The sequence below is a fragment of the Eschrichtius robustus genome, chromosome 11 (genome assembly GCF_028021215.1).
Source record: "Eschrichtius robustus isolate mEscRob2 chromosome 11, mEscRob2.pri, whole genome shotgun sequence".
Classification (NCBI taxonomy): Eukaryota; Metazoa; Chordata; class Mammalia; order Artiodactyla; family Eschrichtiidae; genus Eschrichtius; species Eschrichtius robustus.
The window spans coordinates 13983384-13993189 of NC_090834.1; the positions used below are offsets into that span (position 1 = coordinate 13983384).

Sequence of the window (9806 nt, forward strand, 5' to 3'; positions counted from 1 at the left end):
CAAGTCCAAGATTGTAGCAACAAGCTAGAGTCTATTGGCTGGACAAGAGCTTGAGTTCCTTCTCACGTCAGGGCAGAAAAGTGGAGAGTCATGGAGGGACACAGTTTGGGTCCCAGTGGGCTCTGCACAGAGGTCAGTGATGCGAGACTGGATTTAAGGTCTGGTCTATCTATTCAACTCTGACCAGGAAGCAGGGAATGGGGGGCGGAGAGGGAAAGCAGGATCGGGCAGTTTCTTCTCTAGTCCCAAGTCAGAATCAGCATGGCTGGGCTTCCTGGTGGCACAGTGGTTAAGAATCCGCCTGCCAGTTCAGGGGACACGAGTTCAAGCCCTGGTCTGGGAAGATCCCACATGCCACGGAGCAACTAAGCCCCTGCGCCACAACTACTGAGCCTGCGCTCTAGATCCCGTGAGCCACAACTACTGAGCCCATGTGCCACAACTACTGAAGCCCGCACGCCTAGAGCCTATGCTCCACAACAAGAGAAGCCACCACAATGAGAAACCTGCACACCTCAACGAAGAGTAGCCCCTGCTCGCTGCAACTAGAGAAAGCCCGCGCACAGCAACGAAGACCTAACACAGCCAAAATAAATAAATAAATTAAAAAAAAAGAAAAAGAAGAAGAATCAGCATGGCTCTGGGGGGTTCCTGCATGGCACTGTCCTTGGTTCGCTTCCCAACTCACCCTCAGAGAACTTGCTGCATGCCTACAGCTCCCACTGGCATGGGGTGTGTCCCAAACACGTAAATTTGGCTCTGACTTCTCTCTCTCCAAATTCCAGTCAAGTCTCTCTACCTCCTCACTGGTCATAACCATGGGGATGCCTACCATCCTGCCTAATTCAACAACTCTAAACATGAACCCGTCTTCCACAAAGCATCACCCCGCTTTACAGTACTTCCCTGTCACTACCCAGGGTAAAGACCTCAGTGCTACCTGCGACTCCTCTCTCTCTGTCATTCTCCATATGTAGCTAGAGTCCAAGGGGTATCAATTCTTCTTTTGAAGAGGAGAATCTGCTTTTATCCCTTTGCCCTTTCATCTATACCACCCGAGACTGAGTGCCCAGCAAGTCATTCGAGGCTCACACTATAGTCCCATCCTCACCTGAGCCTCCTAGAAGGGTAGTCTCCTCTCAGAAACCAAACCCATCTGAAACATGATTTTCTTCTCACCCTCTTTTTCTACTTGATTTATTGAGCACCCATTATGTATTAGGCTCTTCATATATGTCATCTCATTTAATTTTCACAGTAATCTATGAAGTAGGTATTACCCCATTTTACAGGAGAAGGAATTGATGCTCAGAGTGGTTAAAGTAAGTTGTCCAAGTTCTACAACAAGTAAGCAATAGAGCTAGGGCTCAAGTCCAGATCTGTGGAGTTCCACAGTTAGTGCTTTGGTTTATTTTGTTGCTATACTAGTCTGCTTCCATGTGACTCTTCTACTCAAAAACATTCTGGTTCTGAGCCTTCTGACTTTCTTATTCTTCCATTAGGCTTTTGAGGTTCATTATGATCTGACCCATTCCACCTACAACACCATGTATCTTGCTACTTCTCAATATACCATGGATTGGTATCAACCAGGAACATTCGTGTGCTTTAGGGTTTGCCTTCATCTCTGTCCTGTTAAATATGTCTATTAATAGTGTATATGAAAATATAGTATCACATTTCACAGATATAAGCCTGGAGGGATAGTAAACACTTTGAAAAACAGGGTAAGGATTCAAAAATCAGCTCCATGTATATAGAATGGTAGGAAAACCTAACAAGATGAAACGGTCAGAGATCTGTGTAAGATCTCAGCAACACACACAGACTAGACATGTCTTAGAAGCAGTTCAGGTAAAATAGAATTGGGGTATTAGTAAGTTCAGTCTGAGTCATCAGCATAACATGGTTGCCAAAAGTACATCCAATTTTAAGCCATATTACTAGAGATATAGTTTTTGGAATAAAGGAGAGGATTGATAGTCCTGCTTTACTCTAAGTTGGCCAGGTGTCTTCGTGGGCATAACTTTAGTGAACTGGGAATGTTTAGGCTAGAGAAGAGGAGAAGAGTCTGGAGTCATTAAAGCTCAAAAATGTGAAGGGCCAGGAGGTAGTTCATGGACTAATGGGTAGAGACCACAAGGAGATAAAATTCAGCTCAAAGGAGGGAAAAACAGATGTTTGTAAATGGAATGAGTTGCCTTGGGGGGTAGGAAGCCCCCCATTACTGGAGGTGTTCGTAAAGATGTTGATACACTGCTTGCCAGGGATGTTATCAGAGAGTTGAGCATCAGAAAGAATTGGAACTAGGTAGTTGGTCTTTGAGACCCCTTCCCGCCAAGATCTATGACTTCTGTTTCTGCTCCATCTGTGCCCCTCACTGGGGCCTCTGTGCTCCCCTGTACCTGAGGTCAGTTTCCTGTTTCTCTTCCAGGTCTACCTGAGGATGCAACCTGCACTGGGTGCATCAACTCCACATCTTTTAATGATTTAGCATCTTTTATTGTTCTTTAATTGTCCCCATTTTATAAGCTCCTTGAGGGCAGGTGCCTTTATTATCTGTTACAGGATTAAAAACTTATTAACCACTGACTGTTCGCAGCCTCCATCTGCCTTGCCTCCCCTCAGCCCCAAGATAATTTTATCCCTCACCTGTTGTTGGAAATCTTGTCATGGCCTGCTCAGTTCCAGGGCTTTCGTAACATAAAACTGGGAGAACAAGAGGTGAGAGATAAGACCTAGAGAGGCAGGAGACAGGTAACGTTTTTTGTGTGTTAGGGAGAATCTGGGTAATGGGTGAAGGAAAAAAGAAAATAATGAAACATAAGAGGCTAAGCTAATCTTTGTAATAAGGAGAAGATGGTGGGCAAAGAGAGACAGAAAAGCTTTCTTGACTACAGAGAACAGAGAGAGGCAGAGAGAGGGGCTGATTTAGGGTTTGCAGAGAGCGATTTAACTGTTGCAAGGTGCAGCAGAATAGAAGAGGAGAGGGAATTTGAACAAGATGTGCTGTAGGTTAAGAATTGGATCACCTTCAAGAGACACAAGTAAAAATTAGGATTCTTTTTTGAAATTACTTTTGATATTTGGGCTGTGGGACCCCAGAATATATTCAGGTTATACATCCTGTAACTTTCATAGGACCCAGCATGGTATCAGGGTGAAGGAACCCCCATGAAGCAATACCCGGTCCCTGCAGATAGAGCAGACATGGTCCTGAGGCTGTGGAATCCTGCAAAAAGACAGAATTGTTAAGCTTACTCCCTTACTTCAGAGTTAGAGCTTTTAAAAACACTTCCTAATCTGGGATTTCAAGTTACAAATGCCCCAGGAGTTAGAATCGGTTACGGGTCTTGACAGATGGAGAAAATGAGGCCCAGGGAAGTTAATCAGCTTGCTCAAAGTCACAGAGCAGGTTTTAGGCCTGGTTGGGACTGGGAATATGCCTGGCCCAAGGCTTTGTCCACAATCCAGGGATGCCTTTTTAGGTTGAGCCAGAGACCTACATGCATGTAAATAAGGTCATGGTGGGAGAGGAAAGGGGGGCTGGGAGACTGGGGGTTCCGAGCACCCCTCCCTCTGTTCAGAGCCCTGCACCAGGCTCTGGGGGACGTCTAGATAAGGAGGCCAAGCCTGCCTTCCCAGATCTGATGGCCTCACAGGGAAATGAGCCAGATGCAGGAAGAAGTCCAATGGAAATTTGGAAGCGAGTGCTGCAGTGGTGTCGTGGAAAGTGTCTGGACTGGGAATTAGGAGACCTGGCACCTCTTCCAGCCATCACTCACCAGCCATGTGATTTTAGGCCAGTCCTTTCACCACTCTGTGCCTCAGTTTCCTTACCTCTGAACGTTCCATCTCTTCAAAATAAAAGCTTTATAGTGCTACATACAAGAGCAAGTTAATGCAGTTGCATTAATATTTTTTGGGGGTGTTGTCCCCCAATGCTCACCCCTCCCAGCAAAATCTCCGAAAGGCTTTTGCCTTCAGTTGACAGCAAGAATTAAATGTTCCCAGGACTCAGAACTGGCAGACAACCCAGGCAGTGAGGAGTAGGAGGTGACTTGTGTGGCCTTCTCTGGGCCCTGCCTCTGACAGCCTCTCTTGGGCATATGAACTCTGCCTTCCATCCCCAAGCCGACCAGAGCCATGTGATTGTTTTTCTCTCAACAAACCAAGCCTTCTATTTAATTGCTATTCTCTTGATAAAAAAGAGCCTGGAGATAAACTCATCCAACCCCCTTGTTTTTTGAAGAAACTAAGGCCCAGAGATGAGGCTGACTAGGCCAAGGTCACATACTCTTGGCTTTCAGGCCAGTCTCCTTTCTTTTTTTCTTTTTCTTTTTAAAAAATATTATTTATTTATTTATTTTGGCTGTGCTGGGTCTTAGCTGCGGCATGCAGGATCTTCGTTGCGGCATGCGGACTTCTTAGTTGTGGCATGCATGTGGGATCTAGTTCCCTGATCAGGGATTGAACCCAGGCCCCCTGCATTGGGAGCACAGAGTCTTACCCACTGGACCACCAGGGAAGTCCCCAGTCTCCTTTCTTTTGGGACTTGGAGAACTTATTAGACATGGATTGTTTGGGAATGCAGACTTAGCGATCTCTTACAACATCTGGTGAGACCCCTTGCTGGAATCCTGTTCTATACTTAGACCGCCAGTTAGATGTACTGTCTGCCTGGACAGAACCACACCTTAGGCTGGAATGTCTCAGCTCAGATGGTGCTCGCTGCAGGAAACTTTCCCAGACTCCCAAATCCCAGATAGATGTCTCTCCAAAGTGCTCTGCAAGCCTTCATGACACTGAATTGAATTCGCCTGTTCACGTGTCTGTCCCCAACTAGAGTGAGGTCAAGTGACCTCTGTGAAGTCAAGGACCACATCTGTCTCATTCACCAACATATACCTATTGTCTAGTCCAGTGCCTGGCACATAGTAGGTCCTCAACAGATATTTTTTTAGTGAATAAGTAGGTGAGGTTGGTCAGAGAAGGATTCTTGGAGGAGTCAAGGAATCCAAGGATTGTCCTTGGTTGGGTGAACTGCTTATGCGAAAGGAAGCCTTAGATAGAAGATAATTGGAAATGGGGAGAGGGAAGGAAGTGAGGCAACTGGGAAAAAAGAGAAAGGAACCCTTGAAGGTCATGGCCTTCGCTAACCTGGGAAGGCTTCTGGGTAGAGGGGAGGAAGGGTCTCAGCCCTACCTGGGATAGGAGGAAATGGTTGTGAGCACCTAGAATCCCTCAAGAGGGCCTCTTTATGGGGGAGAAACTCAGAAGGCAGCTTGGCTAGAGGGGAGGGAAACTGATGGGGGACCGGGTAGCTGGTAGGAGCGTTGAAGCCTGGCTAGAGGTTTGCATTTGCTGCTGGGGTCTGGAGGGAATGGGAGTTCTGGGAAGGCTGGACACAGAGAGAAAAGAAGGTGAGGGGCAGCTTCCTTCTATTGCTCCCCTTCATTCGGTTGAGACCCTGGCAGGATAGAGCCTATATCTTCTATTTTCTCCTGTCCTCCTCCAGGTGTCTGGGCACCTGGGACCCACAAGTAGGGTCCCTAGGGCAAAGATCTGGAAGTGGCTGAGGCAGCCTGATAAGTGGGGATGGCATGGCAGGGATTGTGGGAGCTCCACCAGCCTCCCCATAGGATTCTCTTTCTCTCCAAAGGTGCTATTCCTGCAGGAGGAGTACTCTAGCTGCCTCCAAAGTTTTTCTTTCACCAATACCCACCTGAGCGTAGCTTTTGCCAGAGACTGCTAAGCCAGATCTAACCACCAGGGGGCAAAAGAGCAGCCCTGAGGTCGGCGTCCCTCCACTTCCCCACCCGCACACCTGAAGGCCAAGATGGGCGGTTCCTCACCTGGCTCTCACAGGGAGCCTGGGAGCTCCATTAACCCCTTCCTGCCTAGACTGAGGTACTGCTCTCAGGCATAGTCTTTCACGGCCGAACTGGGGGGCAAATCTGATGGTGGAGGAAGTGCTGCCTAGGAGAGGGGCTAGGGTGGAAGTGAAGTCAGGGTTTCCGGCTACTCGGGCCCTTGTCCTAGCTGGAGCTGGGGGAGGCTAGCATTCTCTGCCTCGGTTGGGTAGCTACCCCCGCAGATGTGTGAAGGAGCCCCCTGGAGGCCAAAGAGGCCTGGGCTGCGGTCACCTGCGTGGGCCTCCCAGGCGGGATGTGGAGGAGAATGCAGAAGCAGCCACAGAACCCAGATTTCCGGGTTCCCTGCATCCTTCTGTCAGGGATCTTTGCAGCAACTAGTGGGGGTGGTGGCGGGAGGGTGGCCAAAGGGTGGAGGAAGAGGCACAGAGGGTTGGGGTGACAGGGGAGGGTAGACAGTTAAGATGTGGCAGGAGAGCGGACTGGATTACGCAGCTCTCAGGTGCCGGGTTTTGTGTGTCGCTCTTCGAGCACCAGGCAGCCTTCTAGGGCTCTGACAAGCCCAAGTTCCGAGACTGCGTTCTGGGCCACAAGGTGTTAAACTGTGGGTGGGAGTAGCGTCAGGAGTCCCTCCCTTCTTTCCTCCCTCACAGCGTCACCACCTAGGAGTCCACCGGGCTGGCGCGCAAGGAGTTAAGTCTGCCCGCAATCTGCAAGACTGGAGCCGGGGAGGGGGAGGAGGGGGAAAAGGAGGGGGTAGAGAAGGAGAAGGGGGAAGCGGACTGCGGGGAGACAGCGCCAGGAACCCCCTCCCCAGGGACCTGGCCCCTGGGCCCCCAGCCCCAAAAGAGGCCCTGCCCTCCCCGGGGTCGTGCTCTCCCCCCCCCCGCCCTGCCCCCGCCCTCCAGCTTTGTGTCCCCAGGAGGGTGGGCTGCAGGATTTCCAGCCAAGCCTTGGCTGCCTGCTCAGTTTTTCCAAACCCTCCAGTCGGGGAAGGCGGGAGCCCTGTCAGGATAAGAGTCCCTCCCCCACTGCCCCTGCCGGCCCCCTCTCCCAGCCTCCCTTTTCCTGCCCCCGCATCTTTTCCAAACTCCTTTCGCTGTCCGACCCTGGCCCCTGCGCCCCCTATCCCCACCTCTATTGGCTCCCAAGTTCCAAGTTCAGGTTGGAAGGGGCCAACTGGGTCCCACAATTCTGGAGAGGCGCTGGTAAAACCATACTCCGCAGGCCGACCCCGAGACCTGCGGGGCGCCGTCCGTACTCCCAGCCTGGCGCCCGCCCCAACCCAGAAAGTGGCCCCAGGGACACCGGGGAGGGTGGCCCCGGGGTCTCCCGCCCTGGAATGGAGGCGGTGCTGCGGGAGCCGGCAGAGCAGGGCGGCAGGCTCTGTGCTGCTGGTGCCAGGCCCTGGGGCAGGCTTCGAGGAGGGGCAAAGTGTTCCGAGGGCTGGCACGGTTCTGTCCAGCAGGTCTATTATATAATAATCACCATCTATCAGGAAGCCAGGCAGCTGGAGTGAGTGGGGAAGCCAGGATGCCCAGATCCGCTCCTTTTCCAGGGCCCAGGAGGGTGTCTCCATCAAGCTGGGGGTGTGGCAGCAGCCCAGGAGTGAAATGAAGTGGGGGTCGAGGGGCAAGAGAGGGGCGCTGGGCAGTCCGAAGGCGGCCTGACAAGCCCCGCCCCCAGAAGCTGACTGACAGTGCCCTCAGCCAATGATTGAAGTCACTGTGGGGCTCAACGTTAACCCTTTCTTGGGTCCCTGTTTGCTTTTGGGGATAGAGTCCCTTCCCAGGAACTGTTCTCTAGTCCTGAATCCCACCTGCACGAGGTCGGTGATGAGTACCAGCTGGAGGATCCTTTCGTCCTAGTCACCCCAGGTAGTAATCTCAGATAATCTGCAGCCCTAGCGCCTCCGACCCCCTACCTCCACCCCAAAAGTAAAGTGTATTACAAAATGTGGTTGTGTGTGTACACCCTGTGGTTCCAGAAACAGGCCCACGTAACGCTGGCACGCCCACACTGCACCACGAACAGGCTATACCCATGCCCGAACTTCCACCGACACTCGACACTCGCTGACACACCTGTGACACTCCTCGTGACATAGTGACACACAGATACGCGGCAACACACGGTGATTCCCCGAGTTCGCCAGTAGAGGGAGCCACTCCATTCCAGCAATGGGCCACCGGCCTCTCTCCTCTCCTCCCTCACTCCAGGGTTCCACCCAGAACTCGTGGCTGCCCAGAGCTGGGGCTCCGCATCCCAACCTGGAACCTACGCTGGGGAAATGAGTCACAGCTCCACCCAGGGGAGTGCTCTACATGGCTGCTCCACAGGACATGCCGAATACACTTGATTGTGTGCCACAATTAACAGACCTCTTGCAACACAGCCATCACTCACCCCTACAAACATTGTTTTCTGGACCTGCTATGAACTGGGCATCGTGCCAAACGGATCATCACAAGCCCATGCGGTTTGTCATGTATGTAACGGGAAACTGACCCACATAACTGGGTGGACCCTTCCTTTTAACAAGCAATCCTGTTTGAGAAATGGCCTTCTTGTCTTGTGGCTCATCTTATAGCAGGACCCTGGGGAGGGGAGAGGAGATTAAACCCTACTTCCATGGGTCAGGTACTATCCTAGGCTCTGAGATCTTTCACACCAGAGCTCAGCCTCTCTGGGCTTCAGTTTTCTTTTCCTTTAAGTGGGAGTAATACCTATCTCACAGAGTTGTGATGATTCAGTCCCTAAACCAGCTTGGTCTTGGCATAGCAGTTAATAGGCACTTGGGGAAGTTTTGTTGATTGGCTCAAAGCACGATCAAGAGATAGTGTGTATGAAAATGCTTTGTAAACTTCTATGTTAGGTACCCATAGAGGTTGTTATGTTATCTTCTTTCAGGGTTTCTCCCCCTTTTCCAGCTGTGCCTCCCCAGACCTTGCCCAGTGCCCAGCTGCGGACACCATCAACCCATCAAGTGAGTATTTACTGAATCCCACTATGAACCCAGCCCTTGAGTGCTGTGGGGAATATAGAGGCATAGGAGACGTGGTTTGGGCCCTCATGAATCTTTTGGGGCAACCAGACATACGCACAGGAGAATCAAGATAAAACATACAAGTAGGTACTCAGTTGGGTGGCATAGATGTAGAAGGTGAGAGGGAGGGAGGTCAGTGAGAGCTAGAGCTATCTGGGGACCATCTGTGAGGAGGGGCAGGGGAGAGCTCAGAGGAACCAAATAGCATGAGCAAAGGGGCTTGCTAGTGCCCTTCCTTTCTGAAGTGGTCAATGGTTGTTACTTGTTGGTATTAATCCTGGGTGGGTGGGGGTAGTGGGATACAGGGAAAGTGCCCTGGGGTAAGGAGACCCAAACTCTAGTCCTGGGCTTACCACTTTCTAGCTGTGTAACCCTGAGGAAGTCCTTAACTAATGCAAGCCTTTGTTTCCTCATCAGTGTCATGGGGCCATAACATTTTTCTCACAGGTTTGTGGCAAACACTGAAATAACATATGTGAAATGCTTTTTAAAACACTTTACAATTTTTTTCCATTGGATCTATTCTCCTATAGGGTCTTGTGTGTGTGTGTGTGTGTGTGTGTGTGGCACTTTGAGCTTAGGATAGAGTTCTTTTGGGAGAACAAAGGTTTTACTTCCACAAACATTTTCTTAGTATCTACTTTGCGCTGCTGAGGATTGAGGTGAAAAAGTTCAGTCTACATCCTCAAGAAACTCAGGGTCTACTAGGAAAGAGAGATGAATAAAGTGAATAAAGAGATGTTCAGTGCATAATGAATGTGGGTGGATACAATGAAGAGGGGACCCAGTGGGGGGGGGAGAGGGAGGGGGAGAGGGAGAGGGAGAGGGAGAGGGAGAGAGGGAGAGAGGGAGGGAGAGAGAGAGAGAGAGAGGGAGAGAGAGAGAGA

General features: G+C 50.7%; 1 long non-coding RNA gene across 1 annotated transcript in view; it reads left to right on the top strand.

Annotated features, from left to right (window-relative positions):
• Positions 1-9677, top strand: part of LOC137771227 (uncharacterized) — a 47372-nt gene extending 37695 nt beyond the window's left edge. The window contains exons 3-4 of the long non-coding RNA XR_011075344.1: positions 8093-8361; positions 8784-9677. This is a non-coding gene — a long non-coding RNA (uncharacterized lncRNA). The remainder of the gene's footprint in view (positions 1-8092; positions 8362-8783) is intronic.
• Positions 9678-9806: the final 129 nt, after the last annotated feature.